Source organism: Opisthocomus hoazin, chromosome 2, assembly GCF_030867145.1.
Source record: "Opisthocomus hoazin isolate bOpiHoa1 chromosome 2, bOpiHoa1.hap1, whole genome shotgun sequence".
Lineage (NCBI taxonomy): Eukaryota > Metazoa > Chordata > Aves > Opisthocomiformes > Opisthocomidae > Opisthocomus > Opisthocomus hoazin.
The window spans coordinates 47,241,839-47,268,564 of NC_134415.1; the positions used below are offsets into that span (position 1 = coordinate 47,241,839).

General features: G+C 38.3%; 1 protein-coding gene across 1 annotated transcript in view; it reads left to right on the plus strand.

The window, feature by feature from the left end:
* Positions 1-15,972: 15,972 nt before the first annotated feature.
* The window catches only part of SPTLC3 (serine palmitoyltransferase long chain base subunit 3), a 122,791-nt gene continuing 112,037 nt past the window's right edge, over positions 15,973-26,726 (plus strand). Inside the window, exons 1-2 of the mRNA XM_075446257.1 lie at positions 15,973-16,236; positions 18,719-18,862. The gene's annotated coding sequence lies outside the window, so the exon portion shown is untranslated. The remainder of the gene's footprint in view (positions 16,237-18,718; positions 18,863-26,726) is intronic.

A 26,726-nucleotide genomic window follows, 5' to 3' on the forward strand; every position in this document is an offset into this window, starting at 1 on the left:
TCTATTATGACTGCTGAGAAATAACAGTAAGTCTTCAAGAGCAAAATATTGCATAAATTGTTTCAGATCTCCTACAGCAATAATTTGCTACTCTGGTGATCACTGAAAGATTAAGCCAGCGAGCCATATTCTGTTCTATACAGACAAGACAGACTGGATTTTTTTGTGTGTCATAATGTACCTTCTGTAACAGGTTGGTAAAATCTGCTGGAAAAAAATTCTGATGAGAAAGAAAAGTTAGTTGGCTGAAAAAATTTTACAGAACAAACACACACTCCATTTCTAAGCCAGTTCTTGTGCAGATGATGTACTGCCCTCAATTGGTACATTTAACTTCTGCTGACAGAAGTCCTGCTGCAGCTTGCTTGCAAAACATAGTGACAGAAGGCTCAGAACAGTCTTCCATGTTAACCTTAGTGAGTACATGATTAAACCCTACCAAATCAGCGTGGTGTCATTTGATCTGCATTCGCTATTCGTTTGTACCCTGGTTCAAGCAGAGCTTATTTGAGTAAAATGCTTCCAAACCTCTTACAAAAACCCAGACAGCAGCTCTTGAAATACAGCTGTGAATGTTCTTCATAGGGCTCCATTCCATTCATTGGATTATTACACGATCTTTTTGTTTGGTTTCCTTTTGAGTAAAAAGAAAAAAGATTGTAACATTTCCAAACCACTGAGAGGTTTAGTCACAAAAAAAGATAAATACAACATTTCCCTCAGAAGATAAACATCTCACAGAGCTCACTTTGGGATTCGGTACCTTAACATCTTGTAGACAAGTAGCTGAAACCTAGGAGAGGAGCTACTGTTTATGCCAGATCTGAAACTCCTTGTCCTACCTGCTGTCACTCTGTTCAGGCAGAAGTAAAGGTGCCATCAGGTGTCTTCTGCAGGTGGGTGGAGGGTAAGTGAATTGGCGCTTCTTGCACTGGAATACATTTGATTATGATCTGTTTTGAGTCTTACTCATTTTCTGGGAATGGGCCATATTTAGTTATAGGTTAGGTAATAATTTGCTGACAGACTGGCTGTCAAAATAATACATAATTATGTTTTTCTTGGCCTGACTCTGGTGTCTCAGCAGCTACTGTCAAGACCAGCCTTAGGTAGACAAATCACTGCTGTTGCGCCACTGAAACCATTTCAAATAATACCAGTATCACACCCACAGCCTCCAGATGATGATACACTTGTGTGGCTGAGTAGTGAATTCTCATTCAGGAGCGTTTTGTTGCTGCTTTTAAGGAGGGTCCATGGCTATACAGATCCAGGCTCTTCCTCAGGTCAAAATTCAACAGGTCGACATTGAAATGTTCATTTAGCAATGTTTTGATGGCTGGATAACAACAGCTGGGTTTCTCTTCTACATTTCCAGTGTGTTTTCTCATCTGATATTTCTCAGAAAAATCTTATCACTCATCCAAATCAAGTCTTGACTTAAAGGAAATCCCCACCTGTCATAACCTCAAATCCCAGTGTAGGCTTCTCGCTCCCACTGTCTCATAGTGGGAAGAGTTATCCTACAGATACAGCCAACTGTTGTTTCAGATATCCCAATCATTCCCAATATTTGAGCTTATGGCTGCTGAACCCAAGAGCTCTTGTCATGTTGGAAATTACTTGGTTGCCTGCAGTCGTGCAGGAAAGTGGAGTTCAGGGGGAAGAGACCATAATTTAGTTTGATGTGGCCCACTTCAAGAGGGGCAAGGAGAACTGTGGTTCAGCTGGGCCATCAGCCTTGGAGGGAAATAAACAAGTTCCCCTCTTGATAGCCTCTAAAATGCAGAGTAACACTGCATAAAGCAAGATGTACTGCAGTGGACAAAATTTTAAAATACTGTCTTAAAAAAGACAGATTGTGCATCCATATTACACTTCTAATATTTTTATTTAGTACAAAATTGGAGGCTTATAGCTCTAGTGAGCTGTGCAAAACTGAAGACAAAACTGAGACACGAGGCAGGCAGCTGCTCCCGGTGCTTTTGTCTGTTACTGAGAAAACACTGATACTAATTGTGATCAGCCAATAGTGGTTATTTGAATGTGGAATCCATATCCTTAGCCTCTGAGCAAATTGTTGTAAAAGAAGTGTGCAACTTTTTTTTCTTTTTTCTTTGCTCAATACTAGCCTTTCACATAAAATCTTGTTCTGATCTAATGGCAGTAACCAGTAATGATGTATAAGGTGGTGCATATATAATATTACCATTTTGCAGCATAGGTCTGTCATCTTCTTTGAGTGTGTTTTCTCATCTGACGTTCCTCAGAAATGTCTTTTTCCCTCATTTAAATCCAGTCTGGAGCTACTATATGATAGAGAAATTATAGCATTCATGTGCTCCCATACTGAACCAAGGTACAAATGAAAAACAAACCTTGCCTGATTTTGAGATGTGGTAGAAATGTAACTATTTCCAACTGTCTTAAGCAACAACTTCTACTTGTTTTGAGTGTGTCTTCTCTATCCCATTTTTAACTTTCTACACTATTTGTCTCCAATACGTAAAGAAGGAAGTATCAATAAGCACAAAATCTGTAAGGCTTTCAGCTGGGCTTGCACAGTTACCTGCAGTGCAGGGCTGTGAACAAAAACTCCTAGCTGGACCCCTCAACAATTTGTTATTGTTGTGATGCTCTGGACCTGTGTCACGTTACATGCATAAATCTAAATTTGGACCTCATAGTTCTCGACCTTTTCTTCTGTTGTCCAGAAGTGTCTGTTATTTTTATTTTTGCGGTAGCGTTTAACAGTCTCCAACAAGGATTACAGCCGTGTTGTTTGGTACAGCACACAAAGACAACATCTGCCCTTGAAAATCTACAGTCTAGGACAATAAACAGCATATACCGGAGAAGAAAAACAGTCAATGGGAATAAAAAGAGATAGGTGTCTCTTCCTTCATAATCACAGTAGAAACCAAAGGCAAATGTTCAGCCTCATAATTTGCCTTCTGCTCATCTTTGTCACCCCCACAATAGCGGGAGAAGTCAGACTACGGAAGCAAGGAACAGTTCCTTAATAGGGTGATGCTCACCAAGACTGGCAGTAAGGTGACAGGATCAGAGTTTTGCCAGTTCTGGGACACAGCTCTGTACTCCAGGACCCAATCATGAGGAAACGTCTTCCCCACACCTCCCATTCTTTGGCTGGGCTGGAACAGCATCAAATGCAATAGTTCTCACAATTAAGTAAGTATACTATGATCAAGACTCATACTAAAGCTGCTTTATGCCACTTCAGCATTATAATAGGTATTTTCAAGAGCATGACCAATTTACACCCGTTGTATGTGGGTAGAGGTCTGTAAGTTGGCCTCTGTGTCTGTGAGAAGCCTACAGTTAATGAAAAGTTAAAAATCTTACAAATATTATTTTTCTAAAATTCAAGAAAATGATCGTATTTAAATCCAGACAGTGCTGTGCAAAATAATATCTGGTCTCAATTCACATCTTAATAGGACAGTTTCAGCACAACACAAGCACTCTATCAATGTGAGTGATGTTAGCCAAGGAAAGTGGGGAAACGCACACGCTGGGAGAAGCACCAAGCTCCTCATTCCCAGCATGGGCCCTTCAGAACTGCATCAGGGTATGCTTGTGGTCAGTGCAGGAATGTTTGCCCAGATAACACTAGAGATTCAACTGTTTCATGACAAAGAATATTTCCCTTGCTTGAGCTGTACCTTCAGACTGTGATTTATTATTATTATTCTAACATCTACAGGCCTGGTTGTGCTCAGTATAGTACAAACATCAGAAGTGACAGCTCTTACCCTTCAAATCTGCTGTCAGGGACAAGGTATAGCAAGTAGGCAGGAAAAACAGAAGGCAGGGGCTGAGAAGAGATGGGGTAGTAAAAATCAGGTGTTTGAATATGCATGACTTGGCTATTTATTTCCTACAGTTCTTTAAGAGCTTTAATAACATTGCATATATTTTGATGTGTATGAAGGCTTAGAGAAAAGGTAATTCACACAATTATGAATTATATGTATGCATTTCTGGCAATATTGAAGAACTGTAAGGATTTTCTAGTGATTGATCAGTATTGCCTGAATTTTTTCCACCTGTGGTGTCTCTGATAGCCTTGTGCTCTTATCATGACATTAGTCTATTTCAGTTCAGGTGTATTTTTGAGGCTGCTGTTAATCTGATCCTAAAAAAATGGTGAGCAGTACTGCTCACTTCTAAAATTAGTTTTAAGCTTTCTGAATGCCTGGATCTTGAATGTTCCTTATCTAATTACCTAATGCCCTCTTTCAGTGTGTCATTGTATTACTTTTTTCCTTTTTTTAATATTATCAAAATGTAAAATAACTTGACCTTGAACAGATACCTTATGAGGATTCCTTTAATATATGCAGTGAATTATATGAAATCCTGTTGATAGCTAAAAGAATTGTACCTCTTCAATTTCATAACAGAGCTTTGATTTCAGAAGCAGTGAAGTTTCTGGTCTAAAAGACCATTTGGATTTGTTCATTCATTGCATTTTTATTAATTTGTGGTATATCAAATGAATAAGTGATCTCTCTCACTTCTACTGATTAAAAAGTTCTATTAAGAACCTAGATGATAAATGTATATGATATGAAATGAACTGGGTTATAAATCCAAAATGGAGACATAATGTAATAAAACGCCTTTTCCTCAATATCCTACTCCATATTTCTAATGTGTAGACAGCTATTGTCAGCTTAATTATTTTAAGATAAGATCAACCTTAATTAATCAAAAAAAGTACGACAAGATCAGTAATACTTTTTTTTTTAAAAAAGCAAACTAGACATATGCATGATTAATACAGTACATGTAAATTAACATATAAGAACACAAGAGGATATACTAATAAACTGAGTCATAGTAACCAATGATAAAGTCAGAATTAATACTTCATTAACACAGATAGGGACAATTTTCTGTCTTCTTAGAAATAAACATCATTTTGTCAGCTGTCAGATGAACTGAGCAGAAAGCCTAGTATAAAGACTGGTGTGGTAGGCAGACAGAGTAGAGGGATGTGCTCAAAACTTTAAGAAAAATGAGCAGATGCCAAGCTTGTTACCAATTTTGTGAGTTATCTAATTCCTGTAAAAAATGCCTCTAAAACTATCAGCCAAACCCAGCCATAATGTTAATCAGTTTAAGCAGGCAACATCAGAGCATTAGAAGAAATCCTAATTTTGCTTTTAAAAATCTCAGATTTTATTTTATGTGTGGGGATTTTGGGTTTATTTTTTCTTTAATGGATTCAATCTATGTTTATCCATATTTTCTGTAAGCAAGGGCTTTTAGGAATTCACTATTAAGCTACAAGCGAAGTTTCATTCCTCCCTATACAAGCATATCATCTGCTGCTTCAGCTTTCTGCGAGTTCTCCGATTTTTCTTTTATCTTTTTCCCCACACAACTGTAGTGCAGTGTTTTTGTGGCAATTATGTAAATTATATATCACACCACTGCATATTTTTCACATAATTTGATTTGACCTTTAAAACCAATAAAAGAATTATCATTTTTATGGTTAATTTGTGTTTCATGGTATGAGACAGCAGGACAGCAACTGATGGGGTGAACATCAGAGCATAGAAGTCACGTTGCAGGATAGTACTAGAGATCCATAAGTAGGTATCAGGCATGCAACAGTGGCTGAAGTGAGCTCTTGAAGAGTAAATTAGAAGATATACTGTGGAATAAACTTTCCAGAGGGGGAATTTTATTTTTTATAGCCATCAGTGAGGTCTGGGCTAGCCATTTTTCTTTTGGTTCATAATAGTTTCTAATACACGCACCAATATCTCATTATAATCCATATATAGATATGTATATATATTTCAGCTAATACAATAAAGGATATTGCTCTTTCCATACAAACCTTGATAGGTTATATCTCAGGATACATATACATGTCTAATCCCACTTAATCACACTAAGCCTCTAGCTACAGTGTCTTGAGTTAAACAATTCTGTTGATTAAGCACACACTGGATAATTTTTCAGTTATTTTTGACTGATTTTAAAGCTGCTGTAATGAGTTTCTCTATGTATCCCCCTGTTAAACTACAATGAAAGGCAAAACGTCAAAAGCAAGCACAATTATCTATGTATTTTCTTCCCCAAGTTGCACAAAACAAGTGTTGTTGTTAATATCTTCATCAACAGCACTGTAATACTCCTTTTTAAGCCTTCTTCTCCCTCAAAAAGACGTATGGAAAGTTCAGGGTATCAAGAAAATTGTTGCAGAATTGTGATAAGACATGATTTTCGAGCAGCAAAGACTTCCATAACACTCACTAAATGCTTTATTAATCTTCCATGTGTCAGATAAGATTTTCCATGTTCAGGATGATGCCTGGCAGGAGCATAGGATGTTATGTGGAGGCTGTGGTTCAGGAAGGGGGAGGACAGACTGTTATTCTTCTGACTGAAACTGAATATTTCATACGCATTTAGCAGTAATGGCAACTACCCATATGTGGAGCCCTAGGAAGTGATGGGAAAGATTCCCAAATGGAATAACACACACCAGTATTTTGACCACACTTTTCACTTTCCAGCTTCCCCCACAGCAAATTTTTATATAGTATTTTCCTCTTACTGTTGGATTACTCGCTGCTAATTTCATTTGGCTTTTGTTCCATGTTTCTCTCTCCCTGGTTCCTCAGTTCCTCTCTAAACTTCTTTCCACCAGATGTCTGTGGTGCTTGCACAGTCCACATTTCTTGCAGGTATTTTTCTGCCCCACCACATCAGAGCCACATGGCAATTCAAGTACTTGAACAGGAGGTTCTGATCTAAGCTTATCATTCAATGGAAATGTGTCTTACAAGTCAGAGTTAGGCCAGCAGAGCTAAGGCGTCCTGCTCAGACAGAAGCAGGAGACTTCGTGTTTTTCTTTGTTCAGTCTGTTTTGGTGATGTTGCTGATGGCATACTTCATTCTCTCTTAACTTGCTTGTACAGCCCTTTGTCCTTGCAGTTTCTTGCACCCATTTTCTGTCCACAATTAAAAAACATGAAGCTCATACTTCCCTCAGTGTGATGATTTGACCTTTATGTAGTCCATTTAATGAGCACACTGAAACCCAGGGATCCGAGTCAAGCTAATGTCCTGTATGAAAGACTAGCATTGAAATAAATCCTCGTAAGATCTGAAACCAAAGGATGGTAAAAATCCCAAGACCTTCTTTTCATAGCTGGAAGAATTTTGCAGTTATATGACCTGTGAGTATCCTGTAAACACTTTTCTCACCTTGAAAAGAAGTTTGCACCTGTTTCTCCTCATCTAGCAGTGTATTTGGGTTTTTTCCCACCTTCTGCTTCTTTCTTTAGCTTAGCACACTTTTTTATTTTCTCAACACACCATATATTCAGGCTTTTCTTCACAGAGAAAAAACAATCTACAGAAATGTAACAAAAAAATATGAAAACCATCTGACTTGAAGATAGAGGCACCCAAAAACTTCATGCCGAGTTCCAGCTTTTTCAAGACAAATTATGAAAATGCTAAAAGCTTGGTAACTATAGCAGCATAAACAACACCACTACAATATGCCGCAACAGATCGTTCGTATGTCACTATTTTTCTGAAGTTCCTTGGCAAACATTTCCATCAGTAAACAAGTCAAGTGAGAGAATTGTAAAATGGCCAGCAAAAAGCCTCAATCTTCTCAGACTAATGAAATCAGATTCTGGTACTTATCACTATTATTCTGTTCTTCAGTCCCTCTTCCTTCACCTGTGCTGACAGGTTACAGTTGTCTGTTTCTGCCTTCTCAACGAGGCTTTTGCCTGTTACGCCACCATCTTCTTTATATTCCAAGTTTATTAACGCAATGTCGTGTCCAAATATTGGGTCAGATTTTCACCTGGGGAGAAAACTTGCATAGATCCATCAACTTTGTCAGAAAGATGACAAATTAGATGAGCTGGTGAGTTGGCATTGCATGTTACTTGCAGCATGGTACCCATCAACAGAACTGAAAAAAAAACATTAATAATGCCAGTCCACTAACACTTAGAGACAGATTGGAGTTCTCTTTTTTTTCTATTGTCTGTTCTGTTTTGCTGCTTAATATGTCACTATCATCAGAATTTATTGCTGAATGAAGTGTCTGGGGAATAGGCCAATATATGCTATATGTTAATGATGGGCAAATGCTAACCTTTAGGAGTTCTTCATTATTATTGTAATAATCTCTTCAAACTACAAAATACATATCCTACCGTACCATTACGTACAGCATCTGTAAAATAGGAATGAGAAAGTCACTCTCTTTATGGAAAAAAGAACCTGATTGACCAACATTTGAAATCATCCTTATCAGTGAGAAACTAAGGGGGTTTTGGCTGCTGTTTATATAAACTTAGAATTGGAATGTTCCCTAAAGTTACGTAAAATTAGGGTAGATTAAATTGTAACCTTTGCCTCTGCATACATTGAAATAACTAAGAAAAGTCTGACCTTTACTAAACCCAGTGGAAGCTTTGCCATGAGCTTCAGTACGGAATGGATTTCACTCAAAACTCTTAATGATTTCACTTTGTGCAAGAAAGAATCTGCTGGCTGTGCTTTGACTTTGGTGTTGGCTCTGGTTCCAAGTTGCAGAGATGGGTGAAAAAACAGTATGAGGAAAAGAAATATTTAATCAAATACTCAATTTTACAAAAACAATACAGAGCTAACTGTACAGGTAACATTTACTAATGAGAAAAAAAAAAGAGATAGAGCTGGCCACAGACAAAATGTTGTGAACATATGCATGGCATGTATCTTTAAAAAAATTAAAATTAAAATAATTCAATATTCTGGGGGCTATAGAGAAGAAAGTAAGAAAGAGTATTTTTGTCTGGACAATTCAGAAGGTGAGGAAGGTCCTGCGTACTTGACTACAGTCAATGAAAATGCATAAGCAAGACTTAGGACAGGATCTGGAGGGCAATACCCCTTCTTTCATAGGAATGGTATGGCTTTTTGGGAAGGGGCAGTCAGTGCCTGCAGGGCCTAGTGCCAGGTGAGAAAGGCTTTCGGATTTTGGTTGTTTGCATCCCTCTTCCTCCCCATCCCAAAGAGGTCAGCAAGTTTGTGTTCCATTTCCCAGGCAAGTGCAGTAGTCTTATGTATATGCTGCGGTGTCAAAGAAATGAGAAATAATGTTCAGAAACAAATCTCATATTAAAGCCCAGCTGTAGTTTTTCCAGTGCGTGGGGAACTAGACATTCTCATGAGACATAATCTATATTAAGTCGTGTTAAAACGCATTTTGTTTTATTCCCTTTTCTTAAAAAAAGTGTTCCTGACTCCAGAGTTCCTTTCAGCTTTGTCCCCTCCTTTGCCTGCATTGCAGCTGGATAAAAAAGGGAGGGGGCTCACAGAATTTATTTAGTTCTTCCCACATGGCCGGCCACAGTGTTATATCATAGCAGAAGCATAATCAAAAGAAATCATGAAGTTAAAGCCACTTTTCCCAGGCTGTTGTCCTGTTGCATTTTTTTAGCAATTTATCACATTCATCACTGTTGCTTTTATGCCACCCATCCTTGACTTACCAAGCATGATGGACTCCACAGCCAGGCCTTTTAATCAGAGCTTTCAGAAAGTCACATCCATACATCACCTTCCCTGTTTATTTCTGTAAAGTGCCCTTTTGCAATGCTCGTTTCTCTCCATGCAACATAACAATGGCTATGGTAGATCAGTTTAACTATAGCCTACTTTACTGGTATCATGAATTGAGACTTCTGCTGTCACTAGCCTGAGTTAATTATGACAATATTAGCAACAGGACTTTAGCTTTTGTTTGAGGACTCTACATGATTCATACACAATTCACACAATAAGTCGTGTTAAACAGTGTAGTTGGCCTTCTTTCTGACATTTATTCCTGTATAGAAAGGCAGTGAGTTCCCAACAGGCTTAAAAAGAAAAGCATACAATACAAAGCTACTTGTGACCTTGCTGTCGGTTTATTCTCAACAGCCAACAGATACCTCATATAAGATTGAAATTAATAAATGCAGAAAGACAAAACCAACAACATTACAATGAAATATGTCAGGGACAAATTCTAATCCTCTCTGTTTTCATATCATTGCTTGTGTAGAAAAGACAAGGGCAGAAAAAGAATTTAAAAAAAGAAAGAAAGAAACAAAGAGGAAAATCCTGAAAGAGTTAGTGCCCCAGAGAGCTGCATAACGATTAGCAATTCTTTTTTCAAATGCTAAGCATTTCCTTCTCAGGACAATAGAATCATAACTTCAAAATTACTTTGAATAGTCTCATTAATGACACATGGTCTTGGTTTGTCCCTGCCTCAAATTCTGGTAATATTTTCATACCTACTATTGAATGTGTGTTTAGCTTTGTCCTCCTCATTTGTACAATACATTCATACATATCAGATCATCTGCTTTAGTACTTGGATGTTCAACAATTCGATAAAAGGTTAACAACAAAAGGGTGGTAAAAGGGAGGGGGAGGATAAGATGAAGGTTTATTTTCAGTACAAGCTGACTAAACAATGGGAAGGAAAGTGTATTATATCATCTGTAGAAAACAGCCTACTTCATCCAATTCTAGTCACAGAGGATATTTAGAAAGCACAGGCCCTAAATAAGATTTATTGAAGTACAGTCTTGCCTTTGTTGTAAAGAGGAGGGGCATTTTCTACTAAAATAGCTGATTAACAGAAGCAACTTCCTTAAGAAGAGCTGCAGAGTATTCCTGTCAAGCTTCTACCTTGTATAAATATTTATAATTAATAGATGTCTTCATCAAATGTAAGAAAAATTTAAGCATTAATGCTCATCAGAGACTCTGCTATTAGAATGATTATCTTAAATTTATTTTCATTTGCAGATCCATGAATTTCTTTTAAATAGGTCTCTAATTTAGTTTTATCTACTTCTTGTTCAGTTTTTGTAGATATTAGCAGGCTGTGCTTCCTTCAAAGCTCACCTGCTTTCCCCTCCCACCTCCTTCAGGCTCTCTGCTCTCCACAGAGTGTGTTTGTGTTTAAATTAGCTGGACCACTGCAGGCTAAGATACCAAATAATCTTCAAATGTGCCACAAGATAGAAGTTAATGCTCTGGGGGACTTAAAGCAAGTTACTGCTGCAAGTTGTCTGTTCTGTTTGGCAAAGCAATAGTTGTGTAGCATAGGAGCAGGCTACCCTTGAAGTATCTTCTCTTCGAGTGAGTGGCAGTGACTATTGTTGCACAATATATAAACTCCTGTTGTCAGCTTGCATCAACCACAGAATTGACTTGTAAGACATTTGTACTTGGAGAGATAGATGAACGATGTCTTATCTTTAACAAAGAGTACATCAGTGCCGCAGCGTAGAGGGGAGATATTAGAGTTGTTTTCTTGGAAAACTACATCAGTGTGTTCAAAGTTTTCTGCTGTCACAGTTCAGCTGCTTCTGCTTCATAGGTGTTTAAATTGGGAGTTTCTGTGTAACTGTACAGCATGAGATGGCTCTTAGAGCAATATGTGTGATACCTACCCTCTTAGCATAAGCTCAAACAGCACTTTACTTGGTATTGGTCTCATGGGGCCCATGGCGTTCAGTGCATACAAGAGCACTTCATGATTATGCTATGTTGCTGCTAATACAGTATTCAGTAAGGTATGAGATGGAGGTAGACCTTGTTTATCCTATTTAGACCAAGACAAGAAGTCAAGGAATGGAAGGCTTCTTTGCTCTATTTTTGATCTGGCAACTCTGATACAGAGGCATGGCATAACTCTGTTTCCACTCACACATGAACTTTAAGGTAGAGCTGTGAGATTAATCTAGACTTTCTATTTCCCAGTCCAGGTCTGAGCTGTAAAACTACCCTTTGTTATTTTATTACCTATGAGTGATATTTGTTAAAGAACAGTGCAGTAGTCCAGTTAGCTCTGCACTGTTGTAGTCAATACATACTTTATCACTGACTTTAGAAGAAGCAGAGTACACACTCAGCCATGAGAAGCCAAGAAACTGCTAATTTTATATTGATCTAGAGAATAAGCATCTCCAGAAGCGTGTCTCATCTTCTAGCTGGGGACATCTCCAGATTTAATTTTAATCAGGTCTCATCTAATAGGGATTAAAGGGTGCCAGTTGTGATGAGGAGCATGGCATTTCTACCTACTGGAAGCATTTTTTTACCTCAGAAAGTTCATTTAGTATGAACAGTGCTTCTATGGGGATAATTTTGACTCTTGCAATTCTGGGCTGGATATGAACCAGCACCTCATAGATTCAAGGACCTGTATTTCCTTGTCAGCCTCCTGACTCAGGAAACTGAGAATATTCATTTGTAAATTTTTCTAGTAGGTGGCTGAATGGAGAAAGATATTAAAGATTAGCAAGTGTCTTTAAAAATATATTATTTCTATGATTTTGTCTTTTGTCCATATCTTGACCTCTGCAGGAAAATCCAAGCTTAAAAGTAGAGAAGATCAAATCATTTTAATAACACAGTGCTACTATCCCTCATTATCCTTTTATTGTCTAGCTTAGTAACAACAGTGTCAATAAAAGTAAAACTATCCTGATTCTTAGTCTGAAACTAGTCTGAAGATTGTTTTATCAAGTTTGATAAAAATCAGAGCAGGCCTGGGAAAAATGGGATGCTACATTTGCAAGAACAAAATCCATGCAAGAACATGGCTTACATGAGAGAATATTTTTAGAAATTAGCATACATGGAAGTGAACTGAATGGTGGAAGAGCAAGCTCCCATCTGATCAGCTGCATACACACACGCTCTATTAGAAGGTTGGGAATAATTAACATTCACAATGAATCTGTCATAGCAATGAAGCGTGTACCTCTTAAAACTACAGTCAATTTCTTATTGTTCACAGCCTTACATGAGAGAACCTCTAGTGAGCCTTGAATGCTCACTTCACCTACTCATTTATGAGACAATCCTTGGAGAAGGCAATGGCCTGCATGTTCTTTGCATGTGCTGTTCAGATATGGGTGGTTAGTAAGTGCATGGTAGTCAAGAAATACAAATATTAATGCAAAGCAGGCAGAAAATTATGAAAACGATGATTCTTGCTACCTACCTCGACTTAATAGCAGGATTTTATCGGTCTGGTTTGTATGTGTGATGTTGTTGTTGTTCCATCCTATTTTTCTTCCCACCTTCCCACCTTATTTTTTCCCAGTGTGTGAAAGTTAACATTTTATATCAACACCATTCTGTAAGGTATGACTTGCCTAAAAATATTTTTATGAACATACTCCAGTTAAAGTATTTACTGTTGTTACTTCTGTTGCCTAGTGGTTCCTCTAGGGTAAATCTTTCCCTCTCCAGAAGAGTATGGAGGGAGAGATCCAGAATGAGTCCCCTGTTTAAGGAAGGATAAGGGTTTTACCAATCTAACCTAACAGGGTGCAGATCTGTATGATCTTCCTGCACCTGTACAGAAAGCTAGATGTCTGCTAGTGACTGTTGTCAACAGAAAGAAGCAGTTTTTTCACACTGACCCTCTTTGCTACCCAGTTTCTGAAGTAACCCTTGCAATCTTCATCTGTTTAGATATTGCTGAAGGCATACTGGGTTGTGAACACCAAGAGAATCTTCTAAGACCATATTGTACCTATGAATGGGATTCTTGTGGTTTGCCAGTTAATCTGAAATAGCTGAACATAAGTACATATAAAGTAGAGAAAAATCTATTCATAGCAGCCTAATATTACCAGTAGTCTTAAAATGAGCGTAGAGATAAGTGTGCAGATGTGTAGGCAAATCATAATTGCCTCTCTTGTAAGTTTTAAATCAGCACCTGTGATAATGGTCTGCTTGAAGCTGTTGCATCCTGATGAGAAGATCAAGGAATGCAGTCTGCATATCATCCCCAGCATAAAAAAAGTGTGAAAAGTTTCCTGATAGGAAAGCTAATTCCTGGGAAGGGCTGTGAGTGACTGCAGAAACTCAAGAGCTCTGGGAGTGAGGATCACTCTCTTGAAGAATTTGACATAGCATGAGATGTTCTGTCTGTATGTAGAAATGCAGTGTGCTAGTATGTTCACTTGCCAGATCAGCAGGTCTAACTAGCTTCAACTCAGAGGCATAGGAAGTTAAAATATTCTGAAGCAGGAAGGAATTTGGTAAAAGAAGGGATGGACACTGCGAGTTAAAATCCCAGGTTTTAGCCAAACTGATGTGAAAGTAAATTAAAGTAACAATAAAAGGTTTGATAGCTCCATTATGAATGCATTAGCTGTAAATATGAAATGCAGCCTGCTTAGAAGGAGCTATAGATTATGTCACTAAGACTGGAATGAATACATACATTGATTCTTTTTGTTGGCTGCAAAAGAAAGGGGTCCTAGCAATATCCCATAGTGCCCTCTTCAATGCACTTACAGGGAAGACTTGCAGAATGTCACTCTTCTCTACAGCCGATGCCAGAGATTATTTTGGACTTCTGGGGACTTTAAGTTTCGTCTCGATGCCAAGGTAACCTTGGAGTATGTTAAGTAGACCTGGCTGTGATCATTCATCTGTGGGTGATAGCCTGCTTGAGAGGAGGGACTGACTATCAATCACTGGCTGTAACAGCCAGAAATGGAGATGAATGTCTGTGAACAGGTCATGCAGCTTCAGCAGAACCCAGCAGTCCGGACAATTCCCAGCATCTTGGCACCACAAAACAGTCTTTTGTTTAGTAAATAAATAAATCAATAAATAAAGCCATGCAAGAAAGCAGCCTGCTGTATACAAGATAATGAGACCATGGCTTTTAAGAGTTGCTGAGGGTCTGAAAAGAGATTGGTTCTCAGAAAAAATTGTGTTGGTATTTGCTTTGTGAGTCCCCACTGTGCAAGGACTTATGTAAACCATAAAACTTTCCCTTAGACTGCAAGCTGTGTCAACTGCTGGACCAGGAACAATTTGCCTGTGGTGGTTTCACTTCACAAATATACTGTCTTTTAATATATTCTGCTGTCACATAAATGTGGGCTAGATATTTTTCCAATAGAAATTTGGCCATTGATTTCTTTTTAGTGCTTAAAAAAAGTATTTGGCCATTGATTACTACAGATGAAAAAACAGCTGCGTGTTACAAGCTTGTGAAAAATACACAGAGGCAAGACTGTCTTACAGAATCATAGAATGGTAAGGGTTGGAAGGGACCTTAAAGATCATCTAGTTCCAACCCCCCTGCCATGAGCAGGAACATCTTCCACTAGACCAGGTTGCTCAGAGCTCCATCCAACCTAGCCTTGAACACTTCCAGGGAGGAGGCAGCCACAGCTTCTCTGGGCAACCTGTACCAGTGTTTCACCACCCTGATGGTGAAGAATTTCTTCCTAATATCTAATCTAAGTCTGCCCTCTTTTAGTTTACAGCCACTCCCCCTTGTCCTATCACCACACACCCTTGTGAAAAGTCCCTCTCCATCTTTCCTCTAGGCCCCCTTCAGGTACTGGAAGGCTGCTATAAGGTCTCCCCACAGCCTTCTCTTCTCCAGGCTGAACAGCCCCAACTCCCTCAGCCTGTTCTCATAGGAGAGGTACTCCAGCCCTCTGCTCATCTTTGTGGCCCTCCTCTGGACCCGCTCCAACACATCCATGTCCTTCTGTTGGGGGCTCCAGAGCTGGACGCAGTACTTCAGGTGGGGTCTCACAAGAGTGGAGTAGAGGGACAGAATCACCTCCCTCGACCTGCTGGCCACGCTTCTCTTGATGCAGCCCAGGATACGGTTGGCTTTCTGGGCTGCAATGTGAGTTCCATTTGGGAGAGCATAAGAGTATAAAAATAACTGTGTTGGTTCAGTGTAGGGGCTCATTATTCACTCTCCTGTTTCAAAATGTTGTTGCGGGATGAAGTGTCAGAGTGCATGGAACAAAGGGATCTTAGGGATATCATGACTACAATCAGCGGCATATCCCTGGTCTTCTGTCTGTTCTTGTTCACCAGCATGTGAATGTACTGTAAACAGCAGGCTTCCTCTGAGTGACTGACCAGCCTGGTGGGCTGTTGAGGTCCAAGCTCTTCATCGTCTTCCTCACAATCTTTGGCAACTTCAGGAGACTGGATTCCGGTGAAACACTCCAGGAAAGCGGTTCCACAATATTATCACCTGCTTCTTCCTCTATGATTTGGGCCTCATCCCCTGGTCTCATATTCATGTCTGGCCTGTACAATGTCAGAAGAGATCCCCTGCCAAAAGAAAGAGAAAAGACAACATGAGGAATTGATACCATATGAACTCCCCCCAGAGTAAGTAATTGCAGATATTTTGTTCTGTTGTGACAGAAACAAAGACAGCCTTTTGTATTATGCTTTATCATCATTCTCTTTCATCTGATAGCACAGTTTTGTAAGCTCAGCAATTGCGTAGTGTAGAGTGGTGCGTTATGGTGAGTAAGTAACAGCAGAAATTGTGTTTGATTAATTTTATTTTTCGTTTCTCTTTTGAAATTAGCAGTGGGTTTTTTTCCAAATGTTTAGAATGATTACCTGAGTAACTTTGAGTTATAAATTCCTTTTGACATCTGTTCAGAGGAGGTGATAGTTTATTTGATTCAACATGTTAGTCACGTGATAGTGTTTCTATTCTCTTAATGGCTCGGCCATAAAAATTTTAATCAGGATTCTAGTTTTTATCCTGGAATAGTGAATTTGAAACTATTATGCTATGTGGATTGGTTGTGTTGTTTTCTACCAGAAATACTTATTTTAAAAATAATTTTAATCCAGACAGTTTACTTTCTGAGAAAGAGTAAGTTTGTGTAAAAAATCATGAATAATTGAAAATGAAATCACAACCTGTAACAGTTTTTCAGCTTTGGTCAAATAATCTGACCAAAACTACAAGCATTTTAGTGGCAAAATGCTATCATGTTGTCCTATGTCCTAGTTTTTGTCCCTGGGTTCTCTTCCTAAAGTCTACATTTCATATTGCACTACGTGGATTTTCTAAGAGGAGAAAGCATGATATTTCTTGACCCCAGCATATAAAGGAGTGCAAATTCCATGAAGCTCCAAGAATGTACTTTAAATCCAAAATATTATTGCTTTTTGGCTAAAGCATTTAGAATGGGGCAGGGAGGATTCTTCCACAAAGTTTTCTGTGGGCAGAAGGTGATGAAAAAGAAATGTTGATGTTTTGAAGTGACCACTACAGAAATATTTGCTGACGTATGTCTGATATGCATGTTGTCTATGGAACGCCAGCCGCAAAAGTGAATACAAGCAAAATTGAATTAAAACTGGTATCCGTGCAAATGCCTGTGAGCAGTATGTTTCAGCTTGTTTCATCTTTAGCTCTTCTATCCACTAATCTGAGCTAAATACTCTTGGAAGTTGTGTTTGTTATCTCTGTTGAGCAATGGAGTTGTCCAGAATGCAGTTTAATTTATTTAAAATCCTAAAGAATAGCAGGTATTTTATTCTGACAATGCTGATTAATTGTAAATCTTTGTCCTTGATGCGCTAGAAGTTTTCAAAATTATTCTTGATGAACTATTGAATGGATTAATCATTTTTTCCTTTTGTTCTGCTCCTGAACTGATCAGATTTTTTGTGTGTTAATTTCTCAAAAATTCTTCTAACTCTTGCCAATAAAATATAAAAACATATTATGAATGGTTTTTATGAACTACCCCCTACTACTGTTTCTTTAAGACTCGGATATTTTTTCAGGCATTTGATTTTTCTGCTGAGGCAAGTCTTCTGTTTCTACACTATGGTTAGCTAATTTAGTTTGTTAAAATAAGAAAATAACCAAAATCATCTAACCCATAAAGACTTGCAATATTACTTTTCAGCCTGGATAATTATTCACTATTTGTGAAGTATTTAGGATTCATGAATATTATCAGGGCTAAAAACAGTTGTCATGAAGATATGCATATGCAGTTATTAACAATAAGCCACAAATAATAACTGAATGAGCCAACAGCAAATGTGACAAAATTATTCACTATTTTTTGCGGTATCTAGTCAATTCTGCTTAGGATCTATAAATAACTGCTGACTTACAAGTTCTGAAGGCCGGGTAGGACTGTTGGATCTTTTTTCTGATTTCCTAGGTAGTGTAGACCAGGTTCTGTTATCTAGTTATGCTGAATGGTGATTATATCTGTGTGCATTTATTGTTTTAATTCTGCTAAGTGTAGACAGACTGAAAAGGTTTAAAGGAAAGTAGAAAAAATCTGGTATAGTAATTGATAAGGCCTAATGAGGAGAAAAAATATGAACATTTAGTATAGGAGTCTAATTTAAACAGTGCAAAAGTCATGTTGTAGTTCAAATATCCTCCATGTACAAGGTGGGAAGGTTTAGGGTATTTCTTATTCCTTCCTTTTGCAAAATTGTGTAGAATCACGGTGGGGAAATAAATCTTAGAGAACAGTGACAGTTGTTTCTCTATAACAAATCTGATTGTTAATGGAAAGAAATGCAAGACAGCCATCTGTTGGATTGCGCAGCAACATGCTTGGTTTTCAGGTCCAAGTGTGGGCTGCCGGTAGTCCAGAAAGGAATAAGTACAGTCCTAATTGCAAGGGCAGACGTGTTTGTGGATAGTTTAAATTCAGGCTGAGCAGAAGTCCACTGAAAAGGAAATAGTATGCATGTAAAAATGGGTCCTAGGAGTGCCGCAGACATCTGTGATGAAGACAAGGCTTTGTTATCAGCATGTTACTGATGGTACAGAGGTTTTCTGCGTCTTTTCACAAGTAATAATTCTACACTGCAGGACTATGTGGCCAGCAGCAATCAAACATGGTGGATTCAGGGCTGGTCAACTGTCTAGAGAGAGCAAATGCACAGCTGATCTCAACATGTGTGTCAGTGTATAACAGAAGATGAGCTTGTTCCTGGACTTGTGTGACACTTTCAGGTACGTACTGTAAAGAACATACTAGTGAAGATCACAGTCTATTTCTCTTTAAAAAATTAAGTTTAGTTTAAGGTTTGGATTAGATATCTTGGATGCTTATATTTTGTATGTTATTGGCTTTTATTAAAAACCCTTTCCATCATATTGATCATTAAGTTATATAGTCAATAATTGGGTGTTTGTGTCCCAGATCTACCGATCCAGATTTACAATTTGATAAATGAGCCATGTTGCCTGTCATTGCCACTCATGCTGAGGATCTGAGCCAGCATATCTTCTTTCCCACCTGAGATACTGTGCCAGACTTCTATTTTGAACTGATTTTGTACCTTTCTTAGATCTGGGGCCGTTTAGCTAGGCTTAGTTCCCAATACAAAGGAGGCAACTTCACTCTGCTGTCTGTCTCCAGATCTTTTTGGTAGAGTCAAGATAGTGGATACACTGGCTGCCCCTCTTACCACAGTCTTCAGCGTAATGTTTAAGCACATGTTACCTCTCTTTCAGGTGACACCACAAAGGAAAATTCTTGATATGGTACCATGGTGCTGGGTGTTTGGGGAGGGATTTTGTAAGCCTTTTGCATATTGCTGCTGTCACTAGTCATTACAGCTGCATGCTGGTACTCAAGACTAAGACCCAAACCACAGTGAATTCAATGGAAATATTATAAGTGGTTTTATCTGGAACAAATGGTGCAATTTTTGAGAGCTCCCTAACTTGACTTTTTTTTCTGTCCCTGATGAGGCCAATTTTGCTTAAAGCTAGAAAAAAACTGAACCAGCGTTGAAAATCACAGCCTGTATGTTCCTCTGAGTACAAGTAGATTGAATTTCAATTAAAAACTGGAGTGAAGTAAAAGGTCACTTGTTAATTCTAATGTAAGTTTAAATGGATGTAAATTAACTTTGTTTCTTTCTCCGTCTTTGTCACATGTTCTTTTGTATGTTAGTGAAATTACAAGACTGGATAACAGCCAGTGGTTGTAAAAGGTAAAGGGGAGAGGGGCAAGCATGTCTGAACCATAAGAAAAGTATCCAAAGAAATGGTTAGGCTAAATAATGGAGCAGAAGGCTATACTGGTTGATCTGCACTAATGATTTGTTTGTTGCGATTTGTGGCAGACATCCCTTGTGAATGTTTGACACGTGACTTTTGGTGGAGATCTTCATTTAGTTTGCAAACACCGAGCATTTGACCACTGTATTCCATGTGATAATCATAAGTCTTATATTCTGAATTCCTGTGCTGGGCTTTTTTTCCTCTGTAATTTGGCTTAGACTGTGACAGCATCTGATTGTGATGAGTTTATCCCATATGTTATCATCAGCAGATTAATATTAGGTTCTAAATAAGGTTCAGCTGACACCGAACTGATACAGCTGGAAGGACAAGGGTCCCAGCTGGGGCAGGCCATACTGTTAACATCCCTACAGATCTTACTGTGAGCTGAATGCCTGTCACTCAGCTTCTAGCTTTCTGAGAGTTTTCAAATTACATAAGCAGAGTTTATTAATTATAGATTCTATAGTCCCTAGCAGATGATCAGAATTACTCTTTGATATGACTATGTATCCTTGATACACAAAAACGTTCGCAACATGTGTAGGAGGTAAATCTTGTGGTCCCAGTCCAAACTCAATGAACAATTTGGTTGGAAAGGCATTCCAGTCTCCATATATGCAACTCTTAGAATAGGAGTAATCCTCATGTGCAATTTGCTAATAAAAAGTCTTCTTACCAGAACACAAGGCCCCTAAAAGCATGAAAGAAAAAGGTTATACAGTTTTCATGCCTGACAGATTGTGCGCTCTTTTTAAGAGAAGCTGGCCTTTCTGCTATGTAAGGTTTTATTCTTGCTTAGTCAGCAAATTGTAACAGAAAACGTCTGATTTTATGTTACATTTAATATGAATTTCGTGACTTTGTCTCCATTTTAATCTATAAAGCCTGGGTTTTTTCCCTTTAATTTTAATAACCCAGTTTTCAAATTGCTGACTGCTACTGTTTGGGGGTATTCAATTCCAAAAGCTCCTGGGGAAGAAGGACTGATCCCTAACCTCAGAGGAAGGTACAAGTTGTGTCCTGCATAAATAACTTCATTCTCAGAAGCAATCTGGCGTGGGATATGCAAACAGGAATTGATGTATCGGTTTGTGTTGAAGGCAAAGGAAGGGTGCAACAGCTTCAACAGAAGAAGATAATAACTACTTATTTACAGAAAGCAAAAGAAAAACATTCAGAAATTTGGAAGCAAAAATAAACCAATTTTTTTAATAGAACAGAAAGGTTTCCCAGCAATTCCAAATATGTTTGATTCTGTTAATAACCTTTTCCAGGCTCTGTTTGACCTCAAAACCAAAATAGAAGTTTTGCCTTCGTTGCTTAAGACAGATGAATTTGAGCAAGATAACAAATGTGGATTACGTCACTACAAATACTGATAGGGAAGGTGACACTTTGGGTGTTTGCCTCTGGCAAAGTATGTAAGGCCAGTGCTATATTCCTATCTAGGCACAACCTTTCTGCTTACCTTACAATAAATTAAACTGACTACTTGTCTTCGCTATGGCTGAAGCAGCTTTTTTTTTTTTTCCTTTTAACCTCAGAGTAACTAATACACCTTAGCTTTCATGAGGTAAAAGATAGTGAATGCAAGACACTTCAGTTTACAAGATCAGTTTACATCTGCCTAAGGTCAATTTAGCTAAATTTATCTCGCAGTGAAACTGAAGTACTCTGACATTGCTGTCTTTTTTCGTCGTTTTTTTTTTTTAAACCTCACACAACCTTGTATGGGCCAATTACCCTAGCTAAAACACAGAACATGTTGAGCAATGAATGAATTATATTAACTGCAGCATTTCTAGGTTATGCTAGTATGGAGATCACAATGCTGATGGTACAATACTTACCTTGCAAGTAATTTATCTTTATCCATAGGCAATCAATCTCCCTACTTCTCCTGGTTCATTACTCAGCTGTATATTTCAATTTGATCTACTGGTGTGTGGTTTTCTGCTGTTCTTACCAGATGTACCTGCTCAGATTTAGCTACTTCTAAAGTGCTTATCCAGCTGTGGGCTTCCCATGACACTGTCATCCGCTCTCCACTGAAGCAGGTATAATTAACATAGGAACCACATTTGATGTCTCTACACAATTTATCCTTCCACTGCAGAGCGGCAGCCTAAGATTTTCTGACTTTCTTAGACAAATTCAGTCTCCCATGATTCTTATTTAATTGTTTCTGTTCTCTGTTAAATGTGAATAAGACCCTATTTCTGTGCCACTCAGCTTCCTCATTTCACCGTGTAATGGCAAAAAGTCTGCATAACATTGTAAATGAAAAAAAAAATTACTTTTTATTCCATTCCCACTGCACCCAGAATTTCCTGACTGTGCTATTAAAGAAGTTACACTGATTTACCTTAGGTACTAAGGACTCTGACTGATGTCACAGAAGCATAGGTTGGAAAAGACCTCTAATATCATCAAACCCAACTATCTACGCTACACCACCCTGACTACTAAAGCATATCCTGAAAGTGCCACATCTACATATTTTTGAAATACCTCCACGGATGGGGACTCAACCACCTCCCTGGGCAGCCTGTTTCAATGCCTGACCACTATTTCTTAGTATATTGTGTTTTCCTAACTTGGAAACAGGTCTCACCTGATTTCCTAAAAGTTAATCTGTCTATCCTTTCCTCTCTTGAAATATCTCCCAACAACCCATATTCCAGTTAAGTTGCATAAAGTGCCCTGAAGAGAGCCATAGTATTATGAAGAACTTTCTAGCACATACTCTCACTTTATAGTAGCACAAAAGTTGACTATAATTTTGAGGTCAACCAAGTGCCTGAGGTGTTTCAGCTCAAATACTCTAATGTATTTCTAGAAAATATATTACTATCAAGATTTTTCTGTCTGCTAAAGAGGGTGAAGAAGTTGGTGAGTGTCCAGTCCTTTCCAGTATGGATTAGAAAAGCCTACTGCCTCACCGATCTGAAAAATCTTCTGTGAAGTGTGAATTTGGTTTTGTTTTCTCCACTTAAAGGTAAAACAGAATTTATCATCTTTCAAAAAGTTTTCAGGTATAGATTGTATCAGAGCCACTCTTGCAATGGCATTAATCTGTGCTAACTGTGGCTGTTCAGAAACCAAAGTTCAAGTAAGCAGAAGCTGGATTTAGCATAATGCTCACAAACGTAATCAATTTTTTTTAGACGTTGGTGAATTATCCTGCTAATAGTGTGATAATCTCAGAAAAGGAACCGTGAATTGTAGGTTCTGTAGTACATTTGTGACATTTCGCTGTAAAAGTTATTTGAAAGGGGAATTATTTGACCGAATATGTTTATTAATTTTTTAGATTGTACAAATAATTTTCAGTATTAAGGGCACTGAATTTCTAATCTTAAATCACGATGTTCCATGTTAACCCACTGTTTGCCTGGCACAACCCAAGCCAAGGCAGAAATTAAAACCAACACAGATGATGTATATGTATGCATGTGTATACATGCTACGTTTTAATTTCATAGTAAGTAGAGATATATACATGTTACCCACTGTATTCTCAGGACACTCTAACGTAGCATTATTACTAAAGTAAGAAAAGAAATGGGTGTATTTTTGGATGTTGAAATGTATCTGTGTGAGGGCACACTGTAGTTCAAAGGCTTTGCTAGCCACCGATGCTTGCTGTCTGTGCAACAGTAGATCTGTAGGTGCCACCCAGGCACCACTTTTCAACAGTTTTCTGGCAAAAGGTTTTGTGACTTGAGTCACAATATTCTGTTTCTTTACCTGCAAATGAGTACTTTTCCTGTTGATTTTAGACTTCACCCAGGTGCTATGCTGTACTAAGACAGCTGTGTTTTCTCACTCAATTTATAGCTCATTATACGACCGGCCTCTCAAAAATCCAAGTTGTGTAAGCTAACAGCATGTTCTGTCATGAGCACTTTACTCTTGCCTTTCTTACATAGATTCACACCTTGTATTTAAAGCTCACAAGTAGTGATATTTCAGCATGCTATGAAAGTCTCTGATACATCAGACAAGCAAGGTTCTTGATTTTGCCAAAGCCTGCTTCTCTGGCAGTGTAAAAACCCTGAAGAAGATGGAAATAGGTCCAGAGAGTTTGCTGTGACTTTGGGAGTTTTTGCTCCAAAGCTCATTTTTTTTCTCGGTGGCCACTTTAGGCTTAAGGTGTTGTTGAGTAAAAGTGCAGGTTCCAGCTAGCTGTGATTGGCAAGAGCTTTTCAGAAGGAGTCAGATCCTGTCTGACAAGTTCAACCCTTAAAGACTCTGTGTTCATATGCAGCCATCCTGTGCAGTAATGAGGCTCCTTGAATTTAAACCAAACACTGAAGCAGTGTCTTAACGGTCTTGCTTTATCAACAAGAAGAAGCTGGCATAAAACCATCCTTGCCCCTTCCCTGCAGATGAACCAAACCTCAGGAAACCTTCAGGAAAGGCTTTTGGCAATGTTTAGGGTTACAGAATTGCTGTGCCAAGACTGCTGCCTTTATATTTCCTTTGGGAAAATGTAGTTTCATCAGAATAATAATTTTTTTTATACGAGCTATTTCCGTCCAGTCTGTACGGTTGACATACATTTGTAAATGTTTCCAAAAAATCAGTGAATTCATTTATTTGCATTTTCTGATTTATTTTTGACTTTCTCATTTCCTTTTCTTTTGACAGAATGTTATGCTATATTTTCAAGTTTAATGTCAAATTATGAAAGGCATTTCAGAATTGCCAGTCTGTTTAGTATTTCCAGATTATGAATTTTTCTTCAAAGTTAGTACAAAATAAAATTTTGAAAAGTCAGACTGTCTAACAAGATGGAAATTCTGTAATTGGTTTAATGTTCCCATCTATGCTTTTGAGCTCCAGGGACCTGATTCAGTGCCCACCAAAACAAATGGGAATCTTTCTCTTGAATTCAAGGACTTTGGACTCAACTTTAAGACCAAAGAATTTTTAAACTGATTATAGAGGCCAAGAGGTTTTTTTCTTTCTTTTTTAATTTTAAATATTCCTGGTTCTATCTCCTATGAAAACCCAACTGGCAGGAGGAAATGTGAGGAGAGGATCCACATTGAACTCAACATGAGGAAGTGAGAGGGCTCCTAGTTTCTACACTGAATCCCAGCTATGCCAGAGGATTAGTTTAGTGGAATCAGCTGTGAACCCTTACATAGCTGCAATGCCATATTACTGGATCTCTGCAAACACCATGATGTTGAATGTTCAAGAACAATTTTTTATAAATACTGAGGACTTTGATATAGATTGCTGCTTTTTTTTTTTTTCTTAGGGATTGAACAGATTTCCTGGGGCAGCCAGTATGTATTAGCATATTGAATATGCAGGAGATGGAGCACAGAAGTGACACTGGTCACCTATCAGTATTCAAGTATGCTGCTTCAAGTGGTTCAGTGTTGGTTCTGAGCACTCTAACAAGCTCTTGATTCCACCAGAAATATTTCAGGAGAAGGGGCCAGATCACCTCCTTTATCACACCTGCATGAACTTCTCTGTCTATTCAAGCTAACACAGGTAGAAGTTACAAGAAATTATTATATACAAAGTACTTCTCTCGTGACCATCATTCTGCCCTATCCTGTGCTGTAATGGGAGTCTGGTGTTTCCTCAGCTCTGCCTTACTTTATGCAACACAGTGAACGAAGAGGAAGCAAAGCCTGTCACTCCTCAGCCATTCAAGCTAAGTACAGAGCATCAAGCCTCATTTTTTAACTTGTATCTCATGTCCCCCAAGTCAGCAAATGTGACTTACAGAGGGAGCAGATGGCACTTTTACAGAGCAGGTTTTTGGAAAGGAACTGTGTCATAGTGACCAGCCAATTTTCCTGAAAACTTAGTGGCACATTGTTGAAAAAGGCGTAAGACATGTTGATGATATACACTGTGTTCTACTTCTTACACTTTTATGAGAAGTGATTCTTTTGGACTGACTTAAAACGTAGGGGGTTTCTTTTCTACAGTCTTTGGTAGATACTCAAGTAGATGTTTGGTTTACAGCTGCTTCCTGCAGATAGGGAACCTAGGCACTTGTTTTTTTCATTCCCGAAGCTCTTTTACCAGGCTTCTGGGGCTTGTTTATGCTATCTTTGCAAGACCCATGTGTTGGGTTTGGTTTGGTTTTTTTAATAAATGGTGATATGTCCACTTATGAGGCTGAAAGTTGCTGCTAATAAGGCTCCTGCATAATGCTCTAGAAATTTTTAGAGTTTGCCCCAGGGACAAACCCTTGGGAGAAAATCTTGCCAGAATGAAAATGGCTTTTCTCCACCTTTCTCCCTGATCCTCACCTACTTTTCTGGTGGCCCATGAGACAGTTTCTGCCATACTGACAGTGATTTAAGTTCATGTGCACCTCCCAGATGAGAAGTGCTAGGAATCAGATCTGTTATGTGGTGTACTACGAATTCAGCAGCTATGAAAATTTTAGTAGTAGTAGTAGTAGTAGTTTAGTTTTAGTAGTAGTTTTTTCATGTTTCGTGTGTTTTCTGACCTCTGATCAGAAAGATAATCTCATTTATAAAGAAAGAATAAGGTGGACAGTCGATTTAATAACACCTTTTCTTGAAATTTCCAAACAGCTGAAAGATAGAAGAACAGACTTTCCATTGGAAGTCACTTATTTTGCAAGCACTTCACTTGTACATATTTTCAGTATGCTTTCAAAAGAAAATGACAATGCAAAGCAAAAATAATCACAGGACTCCCTTATAAATCATTTTGTTTCCATTTCAAAAGAGCTTTTTTATTGTCATGTCAACATTATTTTAATTAGAGCACTGCAGCTTCTAAGGAAACACAAATA